A 13,493-nucleotide genomic window follows, 5' to 3' on the forward strand; every position below is an offset into this window, starting at 1 on the left:
ATGTACTGTTTGCATAATAAAATAAGGAATTGTTTCACAGAACAAAAGAGCTATAAGGAAAGTGGCTACATTAAATAATGAAAAATTACTCTCTAGCAAATCATCCTGAAGCTGGCAAGAGGGAGAGCACTAAAAGGTGCTGAATTACCACTCAGAATATCTGAGTGCCAGTTCATAACCCAGATGAACCACACAACATCCAAATGACTGCCCAGATGTGCATCTTGCTCATGCCCCCAGTGTTCAGCCATGTGTTTGGCCCCCTTCTGCAGCCCAGCCATGCCCATCCCAGACAGAGGCAGCCCTCCCTCACTGCTGGGGCGGCCAGGAAGGGCTGCCCCATCCTTGGAGCTACCAAGGACATCACGGACAGAGGTCCACAGCTCCCACTGCAGGGATGCTGTGAGCCACCAGAGCCCACCAGCCTAGACAACTTAATCCCCTTACAGGTCCCTGCTTATGGATCTCTTTCTCTGGATCACCAGTACCAAGGCAAACAGGACTGGGACCAGAAACAATATTGCCAATGTTCTGCATTTCCTGAAAAGCAAATCTCTTAATGGAGAAATCAAAAGTAACAGCCCAAGCCACCACAAAGATCTTGCTAGAGCACCAGAGGAAAACCAGAGGCTGCCTAGCTGTTTGCAAGAAGCTCAGGTGTTGTGAGGACTGCGGTCCAGTGCTTTGGAAAGAAAAATAGTTACCATTATCACTGCTTGCAGCCAGCTGCAAGTGGATCTCTGGGCTCTGTCTCCTGACAGAATGGATACGCTGCCATAAACATGAGCCCAGAGCCTTCTCCAGGACATGATGAGGCTGTCACACCCCCCAGAGATGGATCACAGCACTATTTCAGCAGGAGCTTGATCCAGCCCAGCCTGCCTTTCCCCAGGAGCAGCTACACACCCCTCACACGCTGGAAATCTTGTGGATGTATCTGCATGCCAGCAAGTGTGGCAGTGGTCTAGCCAGACATCCAAAACATATTGGCACTGCTATAATTTGTCCATTCACCAATATGTTTTCCTAAAAACGCCCATATGCTTTTCCTGCAGTTCCCATATGCTTTTGCAAAGAGAAACAAAAACATTTTGTTAGTCGCGAGCGATTGATCGCCACATATTTCACAGAAGTCAAGGAGAAAAACAAAAACAACAACAAAAAAAAAAAAAGCAGTCAGCTGCTTCCCCCTCCTCCTCCTCCTCTCTGTTCATGGAGGGAACTGTGAAGAGCAGGAAAAAATTCAGCCCACAGCAAAATACACACACCGCTCATTTTTTTTGCACTGCAAGATATTCTAGGAATTACAGGAGGAATCTTCATTAAAAACAAGCTATCAAGGATCTGGCAGCCAGTGGCATTCCAGACAGCAATTCAGCACCGGGTCCTCGCCGCAGGCAGCGCAGCCCACAGGAATCCACGCTCCTGGAGATGCACTTCAAACCAGCCAGAGGGTGGGAGGACAGGGTGGTAAAGAGGTTACAGCCCTTCCAGCTCACAGGACAGCTCGTGTGAGGCTTGGTCTATCTCTCTGTGTAGTATAAAGCCCTCTCTCACACACAGGGCTTCCCAGGGAGGTGCTGCCTTGCACACAAACCCCAAAGCGGGCTGGGTTCAGCTGGGAGCAGGCACGTGGGTGTACAAGTGTGTGTGTGTGTCAAGGCTGGAGCGTGTGGGAACCATAGCTGTGCAGTTAAAGGCTCATTAAGAAACAGCAGACCCAGGGCCAACGTTCAAAGAGGAGCAACGCAAAACATTTCTCTGGAGAAAGATTAGCGTGTGTTCTTCTTTACACAAATAAAATTAAAGAGAGACTCATAATATAGACAAATCAATTAACTTCTGAAAAGCCAAGGGCACTGCATGCAAGAGCAGACAAGAGGGGAAGAGCTTTGTTACAGGGCCACCAAGGCAGTGCACAGGCTTTCTTCCCCAGAAAAGAAATCCAGCTATTGCTGCATGCAGTCCTGATGTCAGTCCCAGCTGCATCACACTCATGGTCACAGGGACACAGCTGCTTCCTTCCCAACACAGCCATACACATTGCTATATATCACTGTGACCCTATGCACCAAGGGCTGGGGATCATCTTTGCAGAGTCTGTGCAAAATACCTGAGGGCAGAGGTCAAAAGCCTACAGGAGTGCTTAAATCAACAGTTTCAGCCTAAAAAGAAAGACTTGGAAGCTGACTGTCTATATAGGATACCCTGAACAGCCTTCTATCACAATAAAACTTGCTGTGATACAGTCCCATGTTCAGTTCTCCCACAAATTTAACCAGGAATGCTCTTTGCAAAGCTGGTGTTTTCTTGCAATGATCTAATCTCACACTAAACCTAATGCGAGGCCAGATGCAACAGGTAAAGAGCCCAATTTTTCACAGAAATAAAGCTGAAAACCCAGTCAAGAGAAGAGAAATCAATCTCTTGCACAGGACACAGAGTAAAAAACCAATTTGTCAGACACAGCTTGCTTCACAAAATACATTTTATGATATGTTTTTGTCTTGAAAGGAGTTGTAAGCACTTGAAAATCTGACTTCACCACTCACAAATGCATTGATGTTGTTGCTCAAGTGCTGACTAGAAAACAAAACTAATACTGTCTCATTTAGTTAACGTAAGGACATCTTAAGTTAATTTAACAATGGGCTTCTTCCTAGATTTCATATTTATAGCAACCCACTGGGATGGTTTATTAAACCTAGCCAGGAAAGCCACCACAGAAAGAGTGAGACTAGCACAAGAGCTACCATTAATCTTCCATAGCCCAGCAATTGGGAAGATCAGGCCTTGAACCAGATTTTGTGCTCTTGCTATTAATCTCCTGTCCTCTACTTATTAATCCCTGGTCTGTCTTTGTCTGTCAGCATTTATTAATGGCCCCAACTGTTCGCAGTAAACAGGATACTGAAATCTCATCTCCACCTAGACATAATTTACCCACAAAAAAACCCCAAACCCCACAAAAATTAGACTCAAGAAGAGAGTTAAAGGCAGAAAGCAGGGACGTACATTGTGTATCAAAAGCAAAGAATGAGAGTGCAATTAAATTCAGTGACACAACAGAGTGAAGATTCACTGTTCCTGATTTTGGCCCATCTCATGCTCCTAAAGTCAGGCAACATCACGGCAAACAAAGAAGCTCCACTGGTCACAATCACCAGGGCAGCTGGTCTCTCATTCTCTGCTTCCCACCAGGGCTGCACAAGCTGCTCTCTTCCCACGTTGCCATGACTTTGCAGCACCTCCAGCAGCTTTCTGTCTGCTGGGGTGGCACAACTGAGAGAGGCTTGAGGACAGACCCACTGCCCTGACACTGCCCTGCAATCACACCATTCTATCATGGGATGGGCAAAAAGGACAGTGTGCATCCTACACATAATCCAGCAAGGGACTCCTACAATACTTTGGGCTGGTTCATCATAGTGATCCTTAAGTCATAGCTAAATATCTCCAGCGAATTTGACAGAATTGGCAATTCTGAAGAATGAACTAATTTGCTCCTCACAATAATTTCTACTTGTCCACTGAAGCACAGTTAGACTCAGCTAACAGTACTGCCATCCCTCCATCACAACTGGGAAAATTCACAGCCTGCAGAGAGCCATGCCATGGATGGGGAATGAGTTCAGGTCCACAAGCAGGAAAGCTTTGTTCAAAAGAGAAGTCAAAGCAACACCACCAACAGGACCAAGCAATTGGTCCCAGGCAACACTCCCAATCTGCAGAAGGGCCTGCATGTTTGCTAATTCCAAGCTTGCACCCAGAAACAGTAAAACCACCTCAAGCCTCCTGGGCAGGCTGGTATCCCACCCCCCCAGGCTTTGGAGAAATGCCCATCAGCTGTTGAGGACTCCACATGGTACTGAGGTCTTCCCACTGTCCCTAAACTCAGCAGCTGGCAAAAGCCCTGGGAGTTGATCCATTCCTCACCTGGAAGCAAGGCAGCCCTGTCAGGCACCCAGTCAGACGTACAGACAGGCACTTCCAAGGGACTTCTGTGGGTGCAAACAGAAAGGTCAGAATCAATGTTTTGCTCACTGTAAAAGCAGAAAGTAAATCAAGCTGGCTGTAATGCCTCGCCAAGAAAACAGCCCCAAAAGGGCACGTAAGGCCAGCTGCCCTCCTGTACAGAGCAGACCACAGCCTTTTTTCCTCTCCTCTGACACAAGTCATGTGTCAGTCTGTCCCTGTTTTGACCCATATAGGGGTTTTTCACTCGTTGGCAGCACAGATTACATCTGAGCAAGTGTTGGGGTAGCTGAGGTTTATTTGGAAAAGAAGCTACTTGTTTTAAATCACTGCAGAGCTGGTGAAAGGCACTGACGTAAGGGCTGCAGGTAACAAAGTCCCTTTTTAAGCCTCACCAGACGCCCTTCTGCCTCTCATGCTTAAAGGGCCTCTTCTTCCCCAGCCTCTGCCTCTGCTCAAGGCCAGGCATGAGTCACTCCCACAGCACTGGCTCTGCCATGCGAGCATCAAGGAGCACCAAAGCAGGGATGGGACGCATTAAACACACAGCCATTGTGCAAAACTAGTCAGGGTGGGACAGCCCAAAGCCTACCTCCACCTTTGGCCCTGGTTTCCTTTCTGGGTGCCTCCAAAGACACCCAATTAAAGAGAAAGCACAGTTTTTTCAAGTTACCACAAGCTTTTTTCAACCAGCAGTCTTTAATACTTCCAGTTTATTGATATCTGAGCTTACTCTGATGTTTTCTATTTCTTTTAATCTCAGTCCTGAAGAAGAAATGAGCAAGTTTAAAAGGTACTAGTGATGACTAGCAAAAGGTCCACCTCGACATACCCCTGGTCTCCCAGCCCACCATGCTCCTGGCGACACCAGGTGACCCCCAGCCCCTCCTAACTGCATCCTCACCCCTATCTTCCTGAGATCAGCCAAGGATCAAAAGTCTTTAAAGAGAAGGAGAGACATTTCTAGCCAGGTGCATGTATTGCTTCTTTAATGAAGCCAGGCTAAAACACATTAGCCCCACCATCAGCTGTCTTGCTCAGGAGAACCAGGGCAGCAGCTTTGCCCTTCTGGTCTGTGGTGAAGGAAGGGCAGCAGAATTTCTGCAGTTGCTTCAGATCCACATCGAAGTACAAAAAGCAAAGAAAAATCTGCTGAGAACCTGCCCACACAGACACTGGATATTTTTTTCATATTTGCCATGACAAAAAATTCACGTTAACATTTTTGCAAGCATTGTAAGCCTGTATCAAGTATCAGCAAAGAAGCAGACAGGTGTCCTGACCACAGAGGAGACAGCATATGCAAACAGTTAGGAATTTATTACTATTATTTTTTAAAGGGAGAAGCAAATCCCAGAGATTTTTCTGTGCATGATACATTTTCTGCTCCCTGTTTGATGTTGCTTTCAGACTTCAGACTTCAAATAGCTAACACTAACCTATGTCTCAAGCCTGCTTTAAACTGATGCCCCTTATGTGACCAGAAATGAATGCATGGTGAATCACTTATGCCACACACAGTGAGGGTGATGAGCAGTGGTCCATGTCTCCTGACTGCTGCATGGACACGGGTAAGCTGGGGCAAAGGAGATCCCAGCTCTCTGTACATCAGAGCCAGATAACTCAGCACAGAGCCTTTGCATTTTTGGAGCTGAGAGTACAAGCTCCAGGTTAACAGCCAAACCACAAGTCAGTGAGAACCACCCAAGCACTGGCATTTCCTGCAAAATGTGGAGGGAGATACATAACGTGCACAGGCTGCACCTCCACTCTCTCCTGCCTGCCTTTAGATGCTTAAGAGAAGCTGCATTTTAATTAGCAGCCCCAACCAAGGGAATCTGATCTTGACAGTAAGTGAAAGGGAGCAACCCAAAGTTACAGACTTCAGGCTGTGTGGGTCTCAGCTCTTCGCTTCTCTGTGGACATTACTGCTTCCAGAAATTAAATCAAAACCCCACTTAACTTCACAGAGGTTGCAATTTGCATCTAAAGTACTGCCTAAGCCTCAGCTGTAATAAACAAATACAGCTCCACTGAAATCCAAGGAGTCATTCTGAGTTTGTCTGGTTACAGATCTGCAGGCCCATAAACATGACAGCTCATCCAACCTCCAGCTAAGTATCCTCTAATAGAAGACCATTATCCTTGTCAGATGGATTGGGATAACTTGTTTAAAGCACTCTTGAATAGTCATTAGGTTGTTAGGTTTTGGTGGTTATATTTTAAGAATAAACCCCAGCAGCTATTAAACACTGAAACAAAGCATGTTAACAGTCCACAAACAGAGCTGGAATGAAAATATAACTGGTTTAGGATTTTCATTGGGAAATTGGTGAAATGGAGAGAAGAAAGAAAATATAAAACCTAAACTGAGCTGTGCATGTACACTGAGAAATCAACCATATTATTTGACAGGTAATGAATGAAAAAGAAACACAGGAAAGAAGGAAGCAAAATCATGCAATTCTGTCCTCCTTTTGAGCCTTATTAATGTTTTGGGTATAGTGCATAAAGATGTTGTGCAGCCAAGGAAATACAGATATATTTTGCTGGCTGTCACTGTAACTAATAGCTGACCTCAGGGTGGACTCCACTCCTGGAGCCTTCCTCACCTCCTGGTAATACACCATCCCAGTGGCAAACCTGTGCTGGCTGTGCTCTCCAGGAGCAGAGCAGCACTCCTGACCAGGCTTACAGATCTCTGCCCAGGCACGAACACCACTACACCCATGCCATGGACACACACCACTGTCTGCTTTAAACCTTCTCACCAAATGAACCGGTTCCCTCCAGGAAAAGGCCACTCCATCTGCTGCAACCAACCTCCTGTTCAGATTGCTGCTTTGCCACAGCTTTGCTGATAAAGGAGAATTCTGTTTTGCTTGGGTTTTTTCCCTTCTCCTGACCAAATAATGTTGCCAAGAATCAATTAGCAGCGAAGCCTAAGACAGGGAGAAATGGAAGAGTTTTGCTTCATGTTTTACAGAAAATACACATACACCCCAGTGCCTGCCATGGGATGTGCCAATTATGAAAGGCCATCAACACCTCACTCACCACAAAGAAGTCCATTTTAGCAGCTCCTCAGCCTGTGAGCCTTCTGAAGGGACAGCCCTGACCAGGACAGCCCTGGGTCAGCCAGGCAGAGGGGCAGCAGGGAACATTTGAGCTATTTCCTCATCTGACTTTAATTTTATTCATTTATCACTCAAGCCAGGGAAGTACTCTGATCCACACCTGTCCAGACTTAGATCTGAAATGTGCTGAGTGTAACAATGGCACTGTAGTGCCAGCCCCTATCTCACAGCCTTTGGGCTGTAGGGTGGCAGCAGATGGGGGCCACACATCCCAGGTGCTTTTCTGGGCTGGCACGTCACCACACCTGCAGGTATGGCTGTCACACCCACACAGGGGCCTGCACCAACCACAGCTCTCCCCGTCTCAAAAGGGAAAGGGCAGGGAGTAACACAGACACTCCACACACACCCACCATCAGCGTGTGCACAGGGGTGCTGGGAGACAGGCTTATTTAGAGCTCCACAATTGCACTCCATCATAATTCCCTCCTTCTCTTCCAGTCCTGGATACAGCCTTAAAAATCCATAGCTCCAGACAGCTAGCCCACACACTGCTATTCCAGCTCAGCAGGGAGAGCATGAACTCAATTTTGCCAGTCAAACTGGAAGGAATAAAAAAAAATAGTAGTAGTATTTTGTTAAAACCAAAGAAACACGCCCCCATCAAATCAAAGACAAAACAGAAGAAATTATATGGAGAAACAGTCCTTGCTATTGCTTCCATGGCCAAGAGTTGCTTGGGTAGCTCAGGGGCAGAAGGAGAGCCATCCCAGTATGCCACTGTCATGCAGCATGGCACTGTGCTCCTGTACCAAAGTGCCACTGAACCCTGACAGCAGCTCGTCTTGGAGAGGGTGTTTGGACATGCTGCTCATGGCTGCCCAGCCCTGTTTGCTGAGCTGGATCTGCAGGGACAAACACCTGGAACAACAAGCACACACACTCCTCTTGCACTACAAACCAACAGCCACAAGTACACAGGGGCACCCAGCACAGCCAGTACCCATGGAGGAAGTGGCTGCCAGCCCCTCACACAAGCCCCTGCCACACACCCTGGGCAGGTTTGCTCCCTGCTTGACAAGGACCTTCTTTCCACCAGCCAACGTTGGAGCTTCCCAGAGAGACCAAAGAGAACGTCAGGCATAGCTCAAATAAGCACCTGGATCCACAAACAACAGATTAAATTCTCAAGCTACAAAACTATGTTTTAGCAAAAGTGCAATTGAACTCCATGTACTTGTTACATTTCTAAATATACTCTGGTTGTCAAGACAACAAAGAGACTGATGGATCTCTAAAGTGTACTGTATCCATTTAATTGTCAGCATTTCAAACTGACTCAAGGAGGGAAAAAAAACTGCTGCGTGATAAGTCTAATTGTCATGGTTACCACTGGCTAACCTCATAATAAAAATATATATATATTCTGGCTAAATGTGCCAAGCCATGTGAGGAGCAGATGGGAGACATTCTCATTACTGCAACAGCCTCCACTGGAAAACTAAACTTGAGGAAAGATGCGAGAGACTTTACAGAGATCTCAGACACAACAGACACCGTGGGCTGCATCTTCCCAGGCGTTTGGCAGCAGCTCCTCGGGCTTTTCCGCTGTGCTTATCCTCCCCAGGCGTGTTGGGGCAGCCCATAGGGCTGGGGCTGCCTCACTTGTGAACGTTCTGGCTTGGGGAATTTCATCCCTCACCAAAGAAAGCCTGATATGTGAGTTGCTACTCCTTAAAAGCCTCTGACAACATCTGGTGAGCAATCACCTGGGCTTTGCGCTCCCACCCTCACCCCCTTGCAGGCTTCTCTCCTGATGGCAACACCCAAGCCCACAGCAATGGCTGTGCCAGGAGGCTGCTTCAGCCGGCATCTTCTGCTCAAGCAAGGCTTTAGCCGTGTCCAGGCTTGGGGATGAGAGAACAAGTGGAAAGAAACAGGTCACTACTGCAAATACACCAGCCTGAGGCTGAGTTGGGAAGAGTCAATGACTCCCAGCCAGGCTGTGCAACCCATCTGGTAAGTGTGATCCAGCAGGGTGAAGAGCTCCACCATTCACATGAGGTCCCTAATGAAAGGAATGCTTTCCAAAGAGAACCCTTAAACATTGACTTTTGACATAGATCACCTTTAAATAACATCTGAGTTATCTGCCTAGATATACAACAACTGTGGCTTTCCTTCACTGATCAGAACTCCTTCTATATATTCAGTATTCACTTTTCTTTCCTTAAACCAAAGTTAAAGAAGGAGAAAGGCATCAGTGTCATTCAGGTATGAGAACCAATGGAAAACAATTTACATTCACCTGGTGAGCACTGACTTGAGATTTGGACTCAATGAGCCATACGGGTCCCTTCCAAATCAAAATATTCTGTGATTCTGAGATTTCAACGAAAGGGGAAGTTTCTAATTAGTCTGAAGCTTACCCAACATTTTTCACAGAAGCCATCTCAAAGTTGACTCATCCTTAAAATCTCCCCCAAACTGTTGCACTCCTTCATACAGATAAAAACTCTGCTTCTCTGCTGTCAGACACTTTCAGGGAAACCATAAGGTGTTGCCTAAAACCATCTCCCAGAGAGCCACAAAGTAAAATCTGGTTGGAAAACACTGCTTAAGAGAGGCGCCACTTTCCAGGCGCCTCAAGCAACACATCTGAGTTCGTGATATTTTCCCTGGAGCTTGCCCCTGCTCATTAGCAAGATGAACAATTTCTGAATTCCAAATATGAGATTCTCAGTGATGTAAAATGAACTTTCGTGCCTACCAATACAGTCACTGCGTGGTTCACCTCTTGTGCTGCTTCACAGAGTGGTCTGTGCCTGGAGATGGGCAGTTAATGTCAAAACAGAAGCAGCACAGAAGAGTCATCTCTGGGGCTTGTGTGAGAATTATTTCAAATATTACTTAAATTAGGAGATTAAAACGAGTCTTGGGCACAAAGAAGCCTATGGTCTAATCTAAGTCAAAGGGACCTAGAGGCAACTGGCTCTTTACAAGTATTTGGGTGCACCCAAGTCAATGCAGCATCAGCATTTTGTCCCCACATAATTTCAAAACTAAGCATTACCCATAAGGAGTTTTAAAGAGATTATAGTCCTGAAAGCTGCATCCAGATCTTAACTGAGCTGAAATCCCAAACAACCAAAAGCTTGAAATTATGCTTCTATTTCAACAGCATGCAGGTGCGGGAACCTAAGTTTGGTTTTCCTGTTACTGAAAGTGCTCGCCTAAGGCACCATGCTTTTACAGTTATGGCTTTGGGACAACTGTTACATTCTGTACCAATAAAATATGTGCTCTCTGGAGCAAACTCCCCAGGATGACTCCTTTGCTTTGGCACAAATGGACTCATTGGGTTTAGATAAAAGGATGTTCCCTTGCATCATTTTAATTTGATTTTTTTTTTTTGTAAGATAGAGAAACAGTTAATTTTGCTAAATGAGTTCTCTGTTGCCATGACTTCACTGCAGACAAACACAAAGCCATCAAGCTTCTTTTCCTTGGGCACTGTTTTTTTTAAACAGGTATTTGATCATCTTGATTCTCTTGCTTCTTTTCTCAACATCTGGATTCTCAGCAATACCCTGCAGTCAGACAGATACATAAAGGCTATAGCTACTCAGTAAATTACAGAGGTATTCCTGCACACACACTTACCCTCACAATCCACTTCTGCCAGCTGTGCCAATGCACTCTCTGTGACTCCACAAGCAGGGCAGCACTACCTGCAACAGCAAGCAGCAAATCTCTCCAAATGAAACCCTAAATTTATGGGATTAGATCCTGAAAATCATAATCCCCATGCTCCCACCAAGGGCCAGCCAGCAGGTACCTACTCACCATCAGGCCAAGCTGCTGCCCAGGATTTTGCCCCGGTCCAAAACCAGAAGCCTAAAGTCCTTCCCACTGCCTCAGTTTCTCCAGTGGATGAAAAACGCTGCACATGCATCATCTGCCTCCACGGAGTGTTATGACATTGGCTGGGTTAATATTCATGGAGTACACTGGGGATTAAGAGTATTATAGACTTTACTGAGGGAGAGAGCTTTTTCTTTTTTACTGTTTGCATTGAATAGACAGACTAAGTAGAAACAGCATTTGTAGCCTACAGCCTTTATCCTGGTAAATGGCTTATTACAGCATGCAGCCTACCAGCTCACCTCCAACCAGTCTCGCTTAAACGCATGTAGGTGGAAGTGCTGCTCATTCCAAAGAACTTTCTTTTTCACTGTCTCTGTGTGATGGAGACTCTGGATAGCTGGGCTCACAAGACAGGGCTCAGGATATAAATATTTCGGTACAAGCTTGTTGTTCAGTACCTATTTACGGCAATCACAGAATAATTAATTACCTCCCATCTAAGACTAATTCCCGTCTCTCCCAAAAAGGGGGGTGAGTTTTGTCCCAAGACTTTCAATTTCCTGATGAGTCACAGCAGACACACTACAATAAGCTCAATACTTCAATCAGACTGTTTCTTATCCAGATATATTCAATACATTACTAAGATGTGGAGCGTGCTATTTTAAGGGCTGATTTCAGGCATTGTATGCATAATGCTTTCTCATCTGAACGCACGCCTTCTCCAGGATGAGACAGATGAACGTCCTACACCACCATCCCTTCTGCCCCCCCAACTCCTATAGGTAAATAAACAATGCAAAAGCAGAAAGTAAAGAACTGCACATTTGATGCACTGATTTCTACAACACGCAGCCCTCTCTCCCACTTCGCTAGCTCATTCCCTGCCCTTTGGCAAGAAAATAACTTATGTGACAGCAGCATCTGACAAGAAGAAAACATTCACAGACTGCACAGGTTGCAACAAGTCCACAGCATCTTGCTTTCTTCATTCTAGGGCCAAGAATCATACATTTCTTGTTCTGCCCCAAGGAGCAACTCTGCATCCCTGAACGAACCCTCAGTTGTCCCCAGTTCCCACGCCACCCACTCACAAGCTCCAAGGCTCCATCAGGCAGGCAGGCAGGCAGGCAGGAGACACTTTGCCCAACCTCCAGCAAAACAGGTTATGGGGATCAGCAGGTGCCCTGTGGTCCTCATTATTTACTCAATTTAACAGATTTAGATATAATTTATTGTGTCAATTGGGCAGTTGTTCCCAGCTGGGTCATTTGAGCCTGCAACAGGTTGCAGTCTGCCTCAGCCTGACCACAGCCAGCTGAGGAAACTGCCTCATAGCAGATTGTGAAGAGCAGAGCCATGGTCACATCTCCCTGGACCAAGTGCAACCCTAGGTTCTCACAAGCAATGCAGCTAAAAGCTTCCAGACACCAACAGCTGCCTAAAAAATGTGTGGCTATGATGACAAATAGGTTAAAGAACATAAAGTTTACATGACAGACTGGGTAGAGGTGACAGACAGCTGTGCTGCTGGTTGTAGAGCTGCTGCTGTGCCATCAAGGACATCAGCTGCTCTAAGAGCAGCCACAGCAGACACCACCTCAAGACTGCCCCTGTGCTAATTGCTAACAGCAGTTTTCCCCCTGGCACAACTGGACTGTGCAAGCAGTTTCTGCACAAACAGCAGCAGTGCCAGTTTCTGCCAAGCCCATGCTAATTGCAAGTGATTCCAGCTCAAATGCTCTTAAGTCAGAAAGTATTTAGGTGACGTGTAACCAAGGTCTCACATTTGTCTCACCAGCTCTCCTGTGGTGAATGAACCTACCAGCAGCTATGAAGATCTGTCACAACTTCTTTATTTTCCTCCTTGGGAAAACTTTCTCATAAATTCTTATTTTATGCCAACAAAAGTGCAGAACATTTTCGACCCTTGCAATGCCCTCAGCCTGTTGTGTAACTCAACTGTCACACAGCACAGAGGACATGGTCACCAGTATTCAAGGCAGCAGATCCTCCAAGGCTCAGCAGCTCCTCAGGTGCTACTTTAGAAGTGTCAATGTCTCCTCATTTATCTCAAAACCTTAGTGCCCCTTAGGAATGTTCAAATTGTTTCACAAACTGTGAAAATGAAAAGGCTGAATGAGGAAGGATCATTTCACCTGCCCAAGCCCACCTTGGGAGGACCAAGAAAAAAGATAGACTGAGCTGTGTTTTAAGTTTAAAACCCAGTAAATATCCTCTTGAGTAGGCTCAGCTAGGTCACTTTAACTAAGATGAGAATATTCACCTATATTTTATTGATTTCCATTAAATACAATATTATCTCAGTCTGGGTGCTTATTGGACAGGCACCAGGCTCCACAAGACCTACAATGACATTCACTTTGAGCTGCAGGTGACAGAGCAACACAGCCCTAAATACACACAAGACCCCAGCTGGAATCTCAGCACCTCTTCTCTCCAGTTTTTGAGTACCTGTGGTAAAACTTCTTGAGGAAGACTACACTGGGCTATCCAGTTCTAACCAGAACAGAAACATGAGATACACTGTGCAGTTTTCCTCTCCTGTAGATG

General features: G+C 46.0%; 1 protein-coding gene across 1 annotated transcript in view; it reads right to left on the reverse strand.

The window, feature by feature from the left end:
- The window catches only part of LPP (LIM domain containing preferred translocation partner in lipoma), a 254,599-nt gene that overhangs the window by 220,223 nt on the left and 20,883 nt on the right, over positions 1-13,493 (reverse strand). The window contains exon 2 of the mRNA XM_058812127.1: positions 3,937-4,001. The gene's annotated coding sequence lies outside the window, so the exon portion shown is untranslated. The remainder of the gene's footprint in view (positions 1-3,936; positions 4,002-13,493) is intronic.

The sequence above is a fragment of the Ammospiza caudacuta genome, chromosome 11 (genome assembly GCF_027887145.1).
Source record: "Ammospiza caudacuta isolate bAmmCau1 chromosome 11, bAmmCau1.pri, whole genome shotgun sequence".
NCBI lineage: Eukaryota > Metazoa > Chordata > Aves > Passeriformes > Passerellidae > Ammospiza > Ammospiza caudacuta.